General features: G+C 41.5%; 1 protein-coding gene across 1 annotated transcript in view; it reads left to right on the top strand.

Moving 5' to 3' along the window:
• Positions 1–8,436: 8,436 nt before the first annotated feature.
• The window catches only part of LOC109039379 (trehalose transporter 1-like protein), a 36,384-nt gene continuing 27,783 nt past the window's right edge, over positions 8,437–17,037 (top strand). The window contains exon 1 of the mRNA XM_019054849.2: positions 8,437–8,728. The gene's annotated coding sequence lies outside the window, so the exon portion shown is untranslated. The remainder of the gene's footprint in view (positions 8,729–17,037) is intronic.

Consider the following 17,037-nt stretch of genomic DNA (forward strand, 5'->3'; position numbering starts at 1 on the left):
GATCAGATGCAACATTCCGCGGCTCGTCAAAGGGACACCTGGCGCACACACACACTCGCAAAAATACAGGCTGGGCCTCGTAATTTGGTCCGCGGTGGTAGTGCGCTGGGGAATTCCGTTGCCGGCAAAAGCACCCAAGTGCTTTCCGAGCGTGAGCCCGGGAAAGAACGGCCGTAAACGGGGAGCAGGGCTCATCTTGGATTGGTCGATACGCTGTTTTGTCGTCTCTCTCTCTCGCACTCATTGGGCAGATGCGGCACGTCAAAGGAGACCACTCGGCTTTGCCAAGCCGCCTCGGAATCGTCCATCTCTCTCGCACTCATTGATCAGATGCAACATTCCGCGGCTCGTCAAAGGGACACCTGGCGCACACACACACTCGCAAAAATACAGGCTGGGCCTCGTAATTTGGTCCGCGGTGGTAGTGCGCTGGGGAATTCCGTTGCCGGCAAAAGCACCCAAGTGCTTTCCGAGCGTGAGCCCGGGAAAGAACGGCCGTAAACGGGGAGCAGGGCTCATCTTGGATTGGTCGATACGCTGTTTTGTCGTCTCTCTCTCTCGCACTCATTGGGCAGATGCGGCACGTCAAAGGAGACCACTCGGCTTTGCCAAGCCGCCTCGGAATCGTCCATCTCTCTCGCACTCATTGATCAGATGCAACATTCCGCGGCTCGTCAAAGGGACACCTGGCGCACACACACACTCGCAAAAATACAGGCTGGGCCTCGTAATTTGGTCCGCGGTGGTAGTGCGCTGGGGAATTCCGTTGCCGGCAAAAGCACCCAAGTGCTTTCCGAGCGTGAGCCCGGGAAAGAACGGCCGTAAACGGGGAGCAGGGCTCATCTTGGATTGGTCGATACGCTGTTTTGTCGTCTCTCTCTCTCGCACTCATTGGGCAGATGCGGCACGTCAAAGGAGACCACTCGGCTTTGCCAAGCCGCCTCGGAATCGTCCATCTCTCTCGCACTCATTGATCAGATGCAACATTCCGCGGCTCGTCAAAGGGACACCTGGCGCACACACACACTCGCAAAAATACAGGCTGGGCCTCGTAATTTGGTCCGCGGTGGTAGTGCGCTGGGGAATTCCGTTGCCGGCAAAAGCACCCAAGTGCTTTCCGAGCGTGAGCCCGGGAAAGAACGGCCGTAAACGGGGAGCAGGGCTCATCTTGGATTGGTCGATACGCTGTTTTGTCGTCTCTCTCTCTCGCACTCATTGGGCAGATGCGGCACGTCAAAGGAGACCACTCGGCTTTGCCAAGCCGCCTCGGAATCGTCCATCTCTCTCGCACTCATTGATCAGATGCAACATTCCGCGGCTCGTCAAAGGGACACCTGGCGCACACACACACTCGCAAAAATACAGGCTGGGCCTCGTAATTTGGTCCGCGGTGGTAGTGCGCTGGGGAATTCCGTTGCCGGCAAAAGCACCCAAGTGCTTTCCGAGCGTGAGCCCGGGAAAGAACGGCCGTAAACGGGGAGCAGGGCTCATCTTGGATTGGTCGATACGCTGTTTTGTCGTCTCTCTCTCTCGCACTCATTGGGCAGATGCGGCACGTCAAAGGAGACCACTCGGCTTTGCCAAGCCGCCTCGGAATCGTCCATCTCTCTCGCACTCATTGATCAGATGCAACATTCCGCGGCTCGTCAAAGGGACACCTGGCGCACACACACACTCGCAAAAATACAGGCTGGGCCTCGTAATTTGGTCCGCGGTGGTAGTGCGCTGGGGAATTCCGTTGCCGGCAAAAGCACCCAAGTGCTTTCCGAGCGTGAGCCCGGGAAAGAACGGCCGTAAACGGGGAGCAGGGCTCATCTTGGATTGGTCGATACGCTGTTTTGTCGTCTCTCTCTCTCGCACTCATTGGGCAGATGCGGCACGTCAAAGGAGACCACTCGGCTTTGCCAAGCCGCCTCGGAATCGTCCATCTCTCTCGCACTCATTGATCAGATGCAACATTCCGCGGCTCGTCAAAGGGACACCTGGCGCACACACACACTCGCAAAAATACAGGCTGGGCAGTATTCCCGTCAAATTTCTGCGGAATAGTTATGTTTTTTTTTCTACTTTCAGCACAAAATACATTTGTTTGAATTGTTGCATTCAAACCATCTGGAAAATTTTTTTTTTTTTTTTTTTGGGGGGGGGGGCATATGATACTATTTTCAGTTCTTAGAGGGCCAGGCCCCCCTGGACTCCCCCTTCGTTTGTTATAGCAAGGGAGTTGAGCCATGAGCCATTGAAGTCGAGGATGCCCAGACTGGAGACTCTTAGCATCTGACGACGGAAGAAAATGAAACGCAGTTACTAAAAATATCCCTCTGTACTGAAAATCTTGAAAATAGATAGACATTTTCCAGGAAGTATACTTCTCTGAAAATTTAAGAAGAATTCTACAGTGCCCCAGCGTGTTTCTGAAAATCTATTCACCTTTTGCGAAATTTTTAGGGTAAATTTTTCACTTTTCCTTACGAAACAAGGGTTGCATGTGAATTCGTAGTGGTTTTTCACGGGTAACACGGGCCTCCTCCGGGGCCCGGGCCCCGGTACCAGGGACCCAGTATCCCACCCTTGTGGCGGGCCTGAGTGGACTACATGTCGCAATTAGGATTTACAATTTCTGGATCATCTGTAGAAACACAAATGTGCATAGGAAAATTAATGGCACATAGCACACTTCTTTCGTCTCTTTTGGGGCGGGTTACCGAAGCCCGCCATCGGGCTTCGATGGCCCGCTCCCCAAAGTAGTGTTTCCCGTTAGTTTTCCGGACAGGAAAACTCTTCAAGTGCTGCTGATGCTGTACAAAACTGTAATTTTGGTGTTTAAATACCTACATATGTGAAGAAAAACTAGTTCGGGCTCCATGGGTGTTCGTGTTGCATACGCACGAAATTGCAGGCGTTTTGCCTGTCCGGGCACTCATCACTTCACCCGCGGCCCGCGGTGCCAACGGCGCGCGGGCTTTACTGCGAGGATCCAAAATGGCAGAGCGCTTTCAATTCTTCGTTTATACTACAAAGATATCTCCTAGGCAAAAACAGTTGCATATAGGCGAAGGATGTTAGTATCTTTTGTGCATTGTGCCGAGCATAATTGGTTTGTAGAGCATTTATTCATGCCTAAGATATGTCTACGAAGTATAAATGCAGAATTGTTATAGGTTTTCTGTCATTTTAAATTACAGTTAACAGTGGCGTGGCGTGCTTTGCCATGTATCGATTGTTACGCCATTTAAACCTATAGTAAAGAATCGATTATTAAGGTGCTCACTGCAAACACCCTGTTTATTGATCCTTTTCCATAGGTTTAAATGGCTTAACAATCGATATATCACAAAGCACGCCACGCCACTGACAGTTAAAGCCGCCGCACAATGAAACGAGCCTTTCGGAGAGGTTGAAAATGAAATTCTAACTAACACTGCAAATTTTGATGTTAAATTTTTTCACATTGTAACTGTATGGGGGGACTCTTTAAGGTAGTTTTAGAAAAAAATCAATGGAACCACTTCTAAAACCTCTACGTTCCATATTAGCATCTATATGAGCATTTAATTTTTCCATATTTTGTCCAACTTTCCTCGTTGACTCACTTCACTGAGCGTCGCTGGTGAGACGGATCTGAAGTCGAAACGCCTTCACTTTGTGCGTTATGCAACACGGACATCCATAAAGCGCGAATAGTTGCATCCAGGCGTTACAATGGACTTTGTTTGGCATCCTTCGCCTCGCATGCGACACTAATATTAAAAGCTTTGATTGTTTCTCTGTCCTATATCTGAACTTAATTCCAGTATTGCTTATTGTACCAATGAAGTAAACCATCACTGATTTTTATGGCGACACTGTTATTTTTCCGGGAAATGCACCATTTAAATGTATATATCAGAACGTTTCCGGCCCTCGAAATTGCAAAATATAAGTATCTGAGCATACTGGAAAAAAACAGAGTCCAGACTCTTAAAAACATTGATAAGAAAAAATACTCTTGATTCAATCGGATTTTTGCTTAAACCAAGAACCAAGCCTCTTAATTTGAGTGGATTTCCTTTTGATTTCAGCAAAAATCTGATTGAATCAAGAGTATTATTTCTTGTCATTGTTTTCAAGAGTCTGGAATCTAGATCCAAGCGACTTTTTTTCCAGTGCATGGTACGTAGAATTTCCTTCGTCCTACTTCAATGAGTTGTGCTTTGCTTGGATTTTTTTTTTTTTTTTCCAATGAGCACACTAATTTTGACGTTTAAGTGGGGAATTTTCAGAGCGCATAATCCTGACGCATCGCACTGAATTTGAAACAAAAACAATGACCAGTGATCCCAAAAAGGATTGCAATTGGAAATATGTAACATTACAAGCCTAAAAACACGTAAATTCTAGGCACAGTGGCAAAACTAGAAAAGTAAAGTCTGGTACATATATTAGTAAAAACTATATGAGGGGCTTGGATTACAAGGCTTATAAGTGCAGTTTTTGAAAATTAAAAAAATGGATATATTCACAACTTCAACTAGAACTAGTTTGAAAGTATTTTCTGTGAAAAATTCACAACTGAAATCCAACTTTAAAGCATTGAAAAGTGAGTTTAAACTTCCTCTCCGCCATAAGACTCCATGTACTTAATTTTGAAACTTTAAATACGTATTTCTCGAAATAGCAAAAACTGCACTTATGCGCCTTGTCCTCCAAGCCTCTCATAATATGTTCTGCTCTTTCCTTCCTAAAATGTGGGCTGCGTATAATAAAGCTTAAAATGGAAATTTGTCACGACGATCAAATTTTATTCGTGTCAAGCAAGCCCATTGAGCTTCTGTATGACTACCCTAGTAGCAGGACAAATTTTTGTTTTTCTAAAAAAAAGTATAAAAAAAAAACATATCTGTTATCTAAATGATTTTTTATATAAAAAATGTGTAACGCTTATATAAAAAAAAAAATCAAAGTTCAGACCTGACCGTAATATATGAAAATGATACAAGCTAGATAAGGTAATTTTTTTTTTTACACACATTTTTATTTTTTTATATAACGCATGCATACGAAAGTGTTAAAAGTGAACATTTTTATGTAACGATTATATAAAAAAATAGGTCATCATTTTCGTGAGCTTTTCGCGAATTAGAGGAATTTTTAGTATGTTCGCGAAAAGCTCACGAAAATTATTTCATTTTTTTATTTAATGGTTACTTAAAAATGTTCACTTTTAACACTTTTGTATGCATCCATTATATAAAAAAAATTAACTTTCGTACATAATATTTATCTTTTCCTTCTGTGGTTTTGCTACTAGGGTATATCGCTGTCGCTCCGTCATTTCGGAATGAAGTAAAGTTTTTCGAATGACTGAAGATGCACGGTAGTAATACGATCACTTCCTTCATCGGGCCTGGTGAAAGTCGAATTTATTGTGAGTATTACGTAGCTGGAAAAATCGTCAGCCGAAGACGTAACAACCACAAGGTCTTGGCTCTGATCCAAAATTCGCGGAATGTGAATCTTGACATCTACGAGCATAAAATAAGAGAATATATGATATTCATCCCTGCGTCATGGCTAAGAGTATTGGGCACAGCTTTTACTAGCTTCAGTTTTAACATTTTACCGGTCGGCGTATCCTTTTAAAGTTTGTATATATATTTCGATTTGGCATTTGCAGGAATTATAAATAGCTTTCTTCTTCTTGCGTCTCGGTTGATGGATTCATCGTATACTTGGAAAAATGTAAATAAAAAGGTAAAAAATATAAACAAATAAATCAAAGTTTGAAGCCATGAAGTTTTTCAAGATTCTTTGTGACTTTTGAGAAAGTTACCAGTTTTGTCCTGGTCGCTTGAAAAATGTATAGCAATGAGCAAACCGATAGGTATTTACATTGAAAATTGTGCAACAGTGTAGCGTTACTAGCTATTTGGATTACATTTTGAAATAAGAAACCGCTATCTCTTGCTTTCCATAAAAGCACCTTCCTGCATAGGGAGACCAATGGCACATATTTTGTTTCTAAAATGAGCCAGAAATAGTGGTTTCTTAGTGCAAAATATGATCCATTTGTTTGTAAAAGAGGGCTGAAAATCAAATATAAGCCTGCAAACATTCCAAAATAGCCATTTTTTGAACATGAATTGAACAGTTTTAGCAAACCGGTCATAGGTAGATATCTAATACCTATGTTGAAGGCAAATAGTCAAATCAGGCATTTTGTCAAATGCCTAGGCAAATAGTCAAATATTCTAACATAGAATGAAATTTTGATTTTCTACCCTAATTTTAGACAAAATAATTCGTTGCTCCAGTAAGAAAGAATTCTCTGTGAAAACATGCAGCATACAATAGTATTTTAAGCAATTTTAAATTCCTGAACGCATACTTATCAGGATATTTTCAGCACGGCATAAAACATAGAATTTTTAAAATTTTAAGATTCAAATGTACATAAAGGCATGTAAAAAGGAAGGAACGAGGAGAATCCGCGGCTTTGAAGAGTTATTCTTTCCAAAATATTGAAAACCCGTGAACTCCTCGCCATACATTTACAGAATTCCGTAAACTGTCAAAATTTGATTACTGGTCTAGGCATTTGATTTGACTAATTGCCTTCGACATCTACATTTGCCTTTTCGCCGGATTGAAGATGTGGAATAAAAACGGAAGCTGAGGAAGATGGCATGGGACAGGATCCTTTACTGCCGTGCTAAAGGAAGAACGCCGTATGAACATTCGAGAGTTGCCAAATTGGTATAAAACATGAATTTTTAAAGCAAATCATGCATATCGACGGTGCAAGTCGGCAATCACATAACTCGGTTTGCGACGTCGCAGACTTCCTGTCATACTTTATTTTTTAAATGGAAAACTACTCAACGGCAATTCTTTAAAACTGTCATGATTTTTCTTCTCAATGCGAAGAAAATTCTGCAAAAACTTCAAGAAATAATGCCAATTTGCTCTCCTTTAAAAAAATGACGTAGAGGCGGAGATTTTCAGACACCGCAAACGAGTTATGTGATTGCCGACTTTCACCGTCGATATTTTCCCTTGAAATTTGCAGAAGTTTTAGATAAAATTGCGAGCAAAATTGTCTGGAAAAATTGAAGACGAATATTAACGATTTTCCTAGTAAATTAGGTTTTTTATTGAAGGAAATATGGCAGCGTCTGAAGGCTCATACGGCGTTCTTCCTTAGAGCACCGGCAGTTTACCCTCGGATCCATCGTGTCGCCGCCGCGGCGCGGATGAGGGCAAAGAACTGGTGGCGCGATCCGCGAACACGCTCGCTAGCCCTCCGTCGGCGCACAGTGGATCGAGTCAATAGGAGAGGTCGGACATGAACTTTTCAACTAAACCTCCACATTTTGATGTTTAAATCGTCCTATTTTACATTGTAAGGGGTGTTTTGAATAGAAAATTTTACGAGGAAACCAACTGAACCACTTTTAGAACCTCCGAGTTGTTTATAAACGGAGCCATGAGCTTTTTAAAGTTTCCAAATTTTGTCCGACCTCCTCTCTGCCGTGATAGCGAAGAGAGCCGTAAGTGCAAAATTTTCGAAATCGAATTTTCTTCAAAATTCGTCTAAACTCTTTTAGATGAAATCACTGAGACAGCTAAAACAGGAAGATTCATCCTAATTTAATGAAAACGAGACGTATGAAAAAGCCGTAAGTGCACAAAAAATGACATAGTTTTCTTCAACACAGCCGTAGGTGCATGAGAACCAATGAAAACAGTGCTTTCAAGAGGAATGCCGCCCTCATCTGCGGATTTCTAACCTGAAAATGTGTTTGTTGTGTGTCCAACACGCTACCACAAAAGCACGCAGAAGATAGCACTTACGGCTGTCTTGCCTAACAATAACCTAGCATAAAAATGAAAAATACCCTTTTTACGTAATTGAAATAAAATCGGTCGATTTTAATCATCCAAACGATTTCTAGGAATCGTTCGGACGATTAGTGGCAATTTGACGAAGGACGGAGGCTCCTTTCAATAAGATTTTCCGGTCAGAAGCTTCAGAGCCCGTTTTCTCAAAACTTCATTTTTGCACTTACGGCCCTCTTCGCTATCACGGCAGCGGACCGATTATTGAAATTGATAGACAAAGCAATAGACAAAGAAGACAAAAAGGATATGGAGGGGTCCTATTGGTAGAAGCGGGTGGTTGCAGTGGACAAAGGACGTAGGTAATAGACTAACTAACGGCAACCCACGAGAGACCCGACAGTTAGTGCATCATTTACCCCTTTAGTCTATAAGAACCACCCATTTCAACCAATAGGATCGCTCCATACTCCTTATGTCCTCTTTGTCCATAGCTTTGTCTATGAATTTCAATAATCGGCCCGCAGTTCTATTGACTTGCTCCACTGTGCGGCGCGGCGTCGGGCAGCGTGCTCTCGGCGATGCCCCCGCTGGCGCTGCTGCTGCCACTGCCGGCCGCTAGACCACGAGTGTCAGCTTTCGTTTCAGTCCTTCGTCCGTCTCGGCCACCGCGCCATCCCCTAGCGCTTGTCCCTCCCAAAGCTTCACCCCGAATTTCCGTTAGTGCTTCCCAGCCCTGTCTAAAAAGTTCCCTCCATTTTTTTCGCGCCCGTTTTCCGCTTCATCGTCGCGGGTCGCGGTTCGCCGATTGCCATTTCCCCGCGCGCGGAAACAAGTTTTATTGTTGGATAGATTAAGATGATTTTCCGCTCAGCGACGCCGTAACTGCTCAGGTTTTTTGAAAACGAAGGTAAGACGTGTGTTACACTATACCTACTGCCGTGCGAGGGAAAAACGCCGTAGGAGCCTTAGAGGTCTTCAAATTTCCCTCACTGAAAACTAAATCTACTGAGGAAACGTTCTATGTTTTTTTCCAAATTTTTCAGGTAATTTTGTGCGCAATTTAATCGAGCATATCTCAAAAATTTCCCGGAAAAATAGGCGTTACTTCCCTCAAAAGTACATGTTTTATCCGAAAAAACGTGGCAACTCTCAAATATTGATGCTGCGTTTTTCCCTAGCACGGTGGTATATTCTGGTCTGGGGTGTTGCTTCAATCTCAGGTCGTGTTATTTGCTGCAGAAACTGGATTTTGAACTTAGCGCACCAGTTGGATCGCATGTAGCAGAAAGGAACCGACAGTGTTTTCAAAATCGTGTAATTTCTACTTTGATTTGAAAAATATTAAACACATGTTTACAATATGTACTACACGATCGTTTTGCTTTTAAACTGGCGTTATTTGGTAGAAGAAAAATAATTATCTACTATTTAAGCCATTTTTGGATACATATCAAGTTCCACGATTTTTATAATACTTTAATCACGTTGGTGCCCCTCTGTTAAATGCGGTCCAGAGTCGATGCCGGTTGCAAGATTAATTTTCTTATGGGCTTCTTGCGTGATCAATAATTGAAGCGCTTATTTCGAAAAGATCCCAACTCTGGAGAGAAAAATCCAGGATACAGGAAAAACTACTCACAAAAGAGTCAGGAAAGGGTTATTTTTCCGTCAAAAACTCAACTTCAAAAAAATCCGTCTTGGCATTTTTTCGACATAAGCAATTTTAATAAATATAGGTACCCGATTTTTTTGCGTGCTCTTTTTAATGTAAAAATTGAAATACTTGTGAAACTATAGCCTTTTTTGCCCATCATCCTGAAAAAGTGTCTAACACTTTGTCCTCGCAGAAAAAATTGTGGATACGGACTCGCGAATGAATAATGGGGGAGGGGGCTTAATGAAAAAGGAAAGGGGGGAAGAGTACCGCGCAATTTTAACAATGCCAAACAAGGCACGAAACATGTCACCTATACCTACCTCCTCTCCAAGTTTCTGGGTTAAGGAGTTGACAGTTAGAGCTGCCTTATCAGTTTATCTATTCGTGTAATACAAAAAAGACAAGGGCTTCGGTTATCATCTTGTCACACAAATCATGCACCTGCTTCAAATGACAATAAAAGGTAGCTAGATATAGCTACTTACCTCGGATTTGTATCACTTATCCGAGCTTCCGCTATCGTGCAACTTTAATCTCGACTACTTATGCTGCCGTGCTAAGGAAGAAGGCCGTATGAACATTCATGAGTTGCCAAATTTCCTTCAATTAAATGTTTATTTTTGAGGAAATTTATGAGTATTTTTCCTTGACATCTTTAGAGACCTTGGGTGAAATTGTGAGCAAAATTATCTGAAAAATTGGAAGGAAAATATCCATGAGTTTACCAGGAAATTCGTGTTTTATCAAAGGAAATTTGGCAACGCCTGAAGGTTCATACGGCGTTTTTCCATAGCACGGCAGTATTACTGTGTTCCTACGTATGTCCTACAATAACAATGATAATGCAATCTGTCCCCATCTTAAAGCTGGATCTCGGGCTTGCGTTAATGCATCCCGAATACGAGCGATATATTTCAAATTTTTACCATAAGGTGGATTATTTTGGGGAAATTAAAATTTTAGTTCGGAGGTCAATCTTCAAGTAATGTTTGCTCCAAAACTCATCTTCCACAGTTTTAACATAAAGTCAAAAATTCACCATCGCTATCGATATGAAAATTTTACATGAGAAGGAGTACTTAAATCCCAAATCCCTGGCGCATGCAAGAACTATATTCGTCGATACTTAATTGAGAAAGTATGCACCATCACGGATCAAGCAACCTCGTGATTTTTACAGTAAACACTTATTGTTAGGTGTGACTCTAGTTACAACATAAAACTCGATTCGGAAGGTAATCATAAAATAATGACAGTGAATAGTTCTGCGGTAATAAGGAAAAACGCCGTATGGACCTTCAGGCGTTGCCATATTTCCTTTGGTAAATCACGAATTTTCTGAAAAATTTGTGAATATTTTTCCTCCCATTTTTCAGATAATTTTGTTGGCAATTTCACCTTAAGTTCCAGAAAATTTCAAGGAAAAATATTGATAACTTTCCTCAAAAATAACCGATTTGTGAGAAGAAATTTGGCAACTCTCGAATGTTCATACGGCGTTTTTCCTTAGCACGGCAGAGTTAGTAATTTTTTATATGTATAATACAAAAACACAACTCTGGGGGGAAAAGGCTAAAATTGAAACAGAGAAAACTAAGACGTTTCACCAAAATTCGCTGGGGCATTCTCAATTGAACAAAACGAAAAAAAAAGGTTTTTTTTATATTTTTATTTTTTCGATTGATAATGCCTAAGAGTTGGGCGACACATCTCAATTGTTCCTTTTTCAATTTTACACTTTTCCTCGGGTCATGTCCATGTGTTATATTAATTGGGTTTCTTTAAATTCAAGTAGAATAATTATTTATATTTATATCAATTCATTTTTAATGAGATTTTCAAAAAGAAAGTGTGTGTAAGTGATCTTTTTCCATGCCAAAATTATTTGGAAGGTGAAGGAGTTGAGAAAAAAAAATTTGATTACTTTCCGTGCGTTATATTTCTGTGCACATTTCGCGGTGACGTCAGAGAAACAGAGGCAAATCAGTGGCGAGGCGCGAGGCGTGGATGGTCGACTTTCGATATTTCCCCATTTAAACCTATGGTAAAGAATCGATTATTGAAGTGTCGTTGCGAACACCCCGTTTATCGATACTTTTCCATAGGTTTAAATGGCAGATCAATCGATGTATCGCAAAGCACGCCACGCCACTGGGGCGAATAAAACGGAACCCACACGCGGTGGCTGTGACGGCATTCGCTGCATATTAATTACCTTTTCCGGTCCCAAAAATCTCTTTCTCGTTGAAATGAAATTATTTACGTATCAATTCCGAGCACTGCGTCCGGACCCCAGAGGATGTAACCCATACCGGAAAAGGAATTAAAATCGTTCACGCACCGCCAAAACAAACAAAACGTCAATGAAAGATGGAAATGAAAAAGCTCGATATCACATCATGTCGGATTCATACAGGATATTTGGAAGCTATTTTTGACGCGAAATTGATATGTGCGTTGCGCGTGGCCGATTGCACCAGCACCTAGTAGATCTTGTGCAACGATTAGCGAAGTCCCCATGCCTGCTACGAGCATACGCACGCACATGCGTATACCCATTCGTCCCGTTGGATTTCAGTTGCCCATACTCTCTTCGCGCAATTATCACACCGAAAATGGGTATACTTTCCTGGCGATTGAGCTTGATCGAACCGAGAAAACTTAATTCTGATCTGCACCGTGTGACTTCTGAGTTTTTAAGAAAGAAACGACGTGAGCACATTTTGAGACAGATTCCGCCGATGATCCACTCTCTCTGCCTTAATACAAGAACTTATCGGAAAAATTCAGATTAAATGAACATCGGAGGAGGTATACGATAAACCATTCAATACAATTTATAATCATTAGTATGTGCGATTAAGTATCCCTTCATCGGGATGGTTATGCAATTTGAGCTACGCGAGAGATGAATTTAACAAACCACGATATTGTCCGCGACCGGTGCTCAAAATTCAACATGAAATTTCGGATTCAGCTTTGAATTTGGTTAATATTTTATTGTCTCGTATTGAGGCGTGCTAATCAACGCTTTTACGAGAAAACATTGTAGTGTACTTTTATTCCCTATGCATTTCTCGTGCAACGAAAAATTATAGGTCTGCACGAGACGTGCATTAATAATGATTATTTTGTCTCTAATGACATAAAATGTGACATGACATGCTCTTGACTGATTGAGATATTTGTTATTCAAATTTGGCAAATTCTTCTCCATAGATTAACTATGATAAATATTCTTGAAGCATACATTCCGAAATTAGCATAAAATCCACAGCTTTAATGCAGAGAAAGTAAACACGGGGAGAATTAGATGGAATTTAACCCATTTCAATGCATATAATCAATTTTATGGCTGCTTTCAATTTATTTTTTGCTATATTGCTCTCTTTCCCAGCAAATTATTTTATTCTCCTGATCATTTTTGCCCCCAAGCCTTTCACTCCTAAAATTTGGCTGAAATGGCATTCTCGGCGCGAGAATAATAGCGCACAGCTTTGCCTTTCAAGACTCAATTGTCTTTGAAGAATCACAAGTAGCAGACACCATCTTCAAAAAAACCTGCTGATCTGCTGTAAAATAACGCTGATTCGCATTCCTGCCATTCTAGCCTGATGCTCTCCAAAGGTAAATCGAAATATGCAGTCTGCGTATGCAAGCGAGGCAGCGGTGAGGGGACAATGAGTATTATTGAATGAAAAGGAGAGATTGATGTTTACGATTCCTCGCATTCCAGAGAAACGACTATTTTGCACAACTGGTGACCTGCAGTCGAACCGCTGATAATTTTCTGCAACACACTTTCTTGTGCCTTGTGTTTTTTCTTCACTTTCTGCGTTAGGGGTAAACTTATAACTCATGCTTATCCTTGATATAACGACGGTGTAAGTCGGCAATCACATAACTCGCTTTGCGACGTCGCAGACTTCCTGACATACTTTATTTTTTCAACGGAAAACTACTCGACAACAATTCTTTAAAGCTGCCGTGATTTTTCTTCTCTGTGCCAAGAAAATTCTACAAAAACTTCAAGGAATGATGTCAATTTGTTCTCCTTTAAAAAAATAACATGGAGGCGGAGATTTTCAGACACACCGCAAACGAGTTATGTGATTGCCGACTTACACCGTCGATAAATCGTTTAGAACGTTTAAAATTACTTTTTCTTCCTGCGTTTCTTAAAATGGGCAAACTACCGACAGTTATAAAATCTTATAGACCAAATAAAATAAAGATAACTCAGTTGGTCCGTTGCAGCTTTTAATAAATTTAACGCAAGTAAAGAAGACAAAATAATGCAGTATTATTCGCTTGGTAATCAGATAAATTGAGGAAGAATCCTACCCAGACATTGGCGGAACCAGAAAATTGGCAACATTGTTTTCCCCCATTTAAACCTATGGAAATATATCGATTCTTGAAGCGGCCAGGTGCTCCGGCCAGAATCGATTTATTAACATAGGTTCAAATGGAGGGAATCCGGTGTTGCCAAATTGCTGGATCCGACTCTGTACCCAGAGTTTTTAAAAGAGATAGTGTTGTTACATGTGAGAGGAATACATGTCCCGAAATATTTCAAGCACTTTATGATTGAATAGACCACGTTAAGCAGAAAGGAACCAAGGAACCGAGCCACATCCGCCATTGTCAAATTTAATTGAGCAATGTAATTTTATACATGAAAACGGTTGTGCGGATTTTTTGCAATAAATTTTCTGCAGAGTACGAAGCAAATTCCTTAAAATTTTTCAAAGGAATCCGCACCAACGTTCTCTTGTAAAAGAAGGAACTTGTCCAGTTAAATTTGGCAATAGACGTGGCTTGGTTCCTTTCTACTAAACGTGGTCCAAATACCACACACCTCCCAAGTACATTTAATCACGATAGTCTTGCACTCAGTGTATAATTATGCGATTTGCAGTTGGTAATTGACAATGTCAAAACATTATCGTTTTTTCAACAGCGTCGAAGAAAGAGGGCAAGTCTATAAAAATGCGACTCGCTCGAACAGCAGTCTTTTAATTCCTTTTTTTTAAATAATAAAAAAAAATTGCATGGAAGGAGACCTCGCCGCAAGTCTCACTTGAGGAACTACTTGAAGTGGAATGTGATTCTTTACAGTGGCTCAGAGCTGAGCTTTCACGCAAGTAGCAAGTTCATCTTTCAAACTTTTAAACTGCAGGAAGTCAAATTTACCAAAGCACGTATCTCGGTTTGCGGCGTTGCGGACATCTTTGTTATATTTAATAATTTCGTTGGGAAACAATTCAACATCGGCTCCTGGAATTTTGCATATTTTTCTCCTCCGTGTGACAGGGCCGGATTTACCTACTTGCCGCCCATGGCCGCTAGTATTTTGCCGCCTCTTCTCATTCGTTTTGAAACATCAATGAAAACCATCAAATGAACGTGCCAGCGGGGGAGGGGTGCATAAGACGCGTTTACTGGTGTTGAACACATTTTTTGGGAAAGCCCTGTCAACACTACTAGCAAAAGTTCACGGAACTTTGCGCGAAAGTTAAGTTTCGTAAACCTATCTCTGTGTGGACAAGGCCTTCTGTTCATAAGAAAGGAACGAAAAAATTATGAAAGAACAAACATAAATGTGGATTAATGATTTTAACTTCCGCCGCGCCGCCGCGTCTCGCAGACCGCACTGTGTTTGACGCAATGCGTGAAGTATTCACGCAGTCTTGTAGGCGCTATGCGTCTCACGCTGATCTCACTGTGTTTGCCGCAATGCGTGAGGTATTCATGAATTCTTGTAGGCGCTATCCGTTTCACGCTGTCCGCAACGACCGCACTGTGTTTGATGCAATGCGTGAAGTATTCCTGCAGTCTTGTAGGCGCTAATATGTGTTACATGCCGATCGCCGCGCCGAGGGCTTCTCCTTTTCATCTCAAGTCCTTGTCATCATTTCTCTTTAGGTAAGTCGCACCGTTCCAGGCCAAATTGCGTGTTTGGTTTCTCTCTTAACTCGACTAATTAAAGGTGCTGTCTCTTGTATCACTGAAAGAGGACAAAATTAGAAATTACTATACTCTCAGAAAATTAGAGATTTTGTCGCCTTTTCTCGTTTGTAATTTTTTTTTCTAAATCCGAATTTTTTTTATACCTACATTTAAAAAAATTGCAAAATTTGCCGCCCCCTATAGATTTGCCGCCATGGGCCGCGGCCCATGTGGCCACCCCCTTAATCCGGCCCTGCCGTGTGAGAAATATACTCAATGCGAATTCCAAGGAATGATGTTGATTCATTTGCCATTTAGAAATGGAATAGGAGAAGAGAGCACGAAACGCCGTAATTGAGACACACTGTGTTCATTCACTTAGAACCTATTTTATAAAAGTTTCATTTTCAATGCGTCCAAATAGAGTTGAAATTTTAAAAATTTTCCCTATGTGTTGAATCCAACAAATTGAAAGCATTCTATGCTTAAAGAAAAAATAAACGTAATTTTTCCGCAGAAATTGATGATATGGAAAATCTGCGTCACGGAAGCCTCAAAATGCGTCCAAATAAATTTAAGATTTCGAATATTTTCCGGGGAGGCCTCCCAGACCCCGGTGGTAAGGGCGGGAGGGGGGGCAGGGGCTCTCCCAGTCAAAATAACCTAGGTACGCCTATGCGTTTGGGAATTTCACCGTCGCGTTTATATACGTTACAATCACCGTCGACAGATACTGTGCCTCTATACCAACGCGCGAGCAAAGTCCTCCGTGTAGAGTGTGGAGTAGAGTATGAAGTCCTACCGTGTAGAGAGAAGTCGACCGTGAGTGTGGAGTGACCGAAAGTTAACGTTTCGTGTTTGTCGGATGAAACGTAGGCACGCAGAAAATGATATGCCGTGGAGTCATTATTTCAGCTACACAAGCTTTAAAGTGTGAAGTGGCCGTCAGTCATCTTTATAGCTCATTAAGATTGGACCAGGCGGATAGTGACAATCCATCTGCTCATGCGTTCTATCTCTGCAACTTGGTGTCAACTCGTATTGAAAATTAGTCCAACTAGAGCCGTATTCTACGAGAGTCCTTGTTTTGCTCATGGCGAATTTGTCGCTACTCAGAATTCACCGATTAGATGGCCCAGGTAGCATTTTTCCACGGAAATATTGCGATATTTGATCAAGTTGCGATTTTTAACTGATTTTCGTCATGAGCGGGATTCTTAGTTTTTAATGTACTTTCAAATGAGGTGTCACAAGATATGGGTTACCGTTTGGAAAAAAAGTTGGGGGCCCCCAATCTCCCTATGGGAGGGGCCAAAATGTTGACCCCTCAGAAGATGACCCCTTTAAGTAGAGACTTTCCCAAAGTTTCTTTTTTATTCTATCTCGAACGGTTCAAAAGTTAGAGGGAGGCCGGTACTTTTGGAACACCCTGTAGAAACGAAATATAGATGGTGAAACTGCAGAAATGCGTATCTCGATTTGCGGCATTGCTTTCTCCGGGAAAACTGCCGAACGTCATTTCTTGAAAACTTCGGTGATTTTTAATCTCTGTGCAATGAATATTGTGCGAAAATTTCAAGCCATAATGTTGGTTGGGTCTATATGCG

The sequence above is a fragment of the Bemisia tabaci genome, chromosome 1 (assembly GCF_918797505.1).
Source record: "Bemisia tabaci chromosome 1, PGI_BMITA_v3".
NCBI lineage: Eukaryota > Metazoa > Arthropoda > Insecta > Hemiptera > Aleyrodidae > Bemisia > Bemisia tabaci.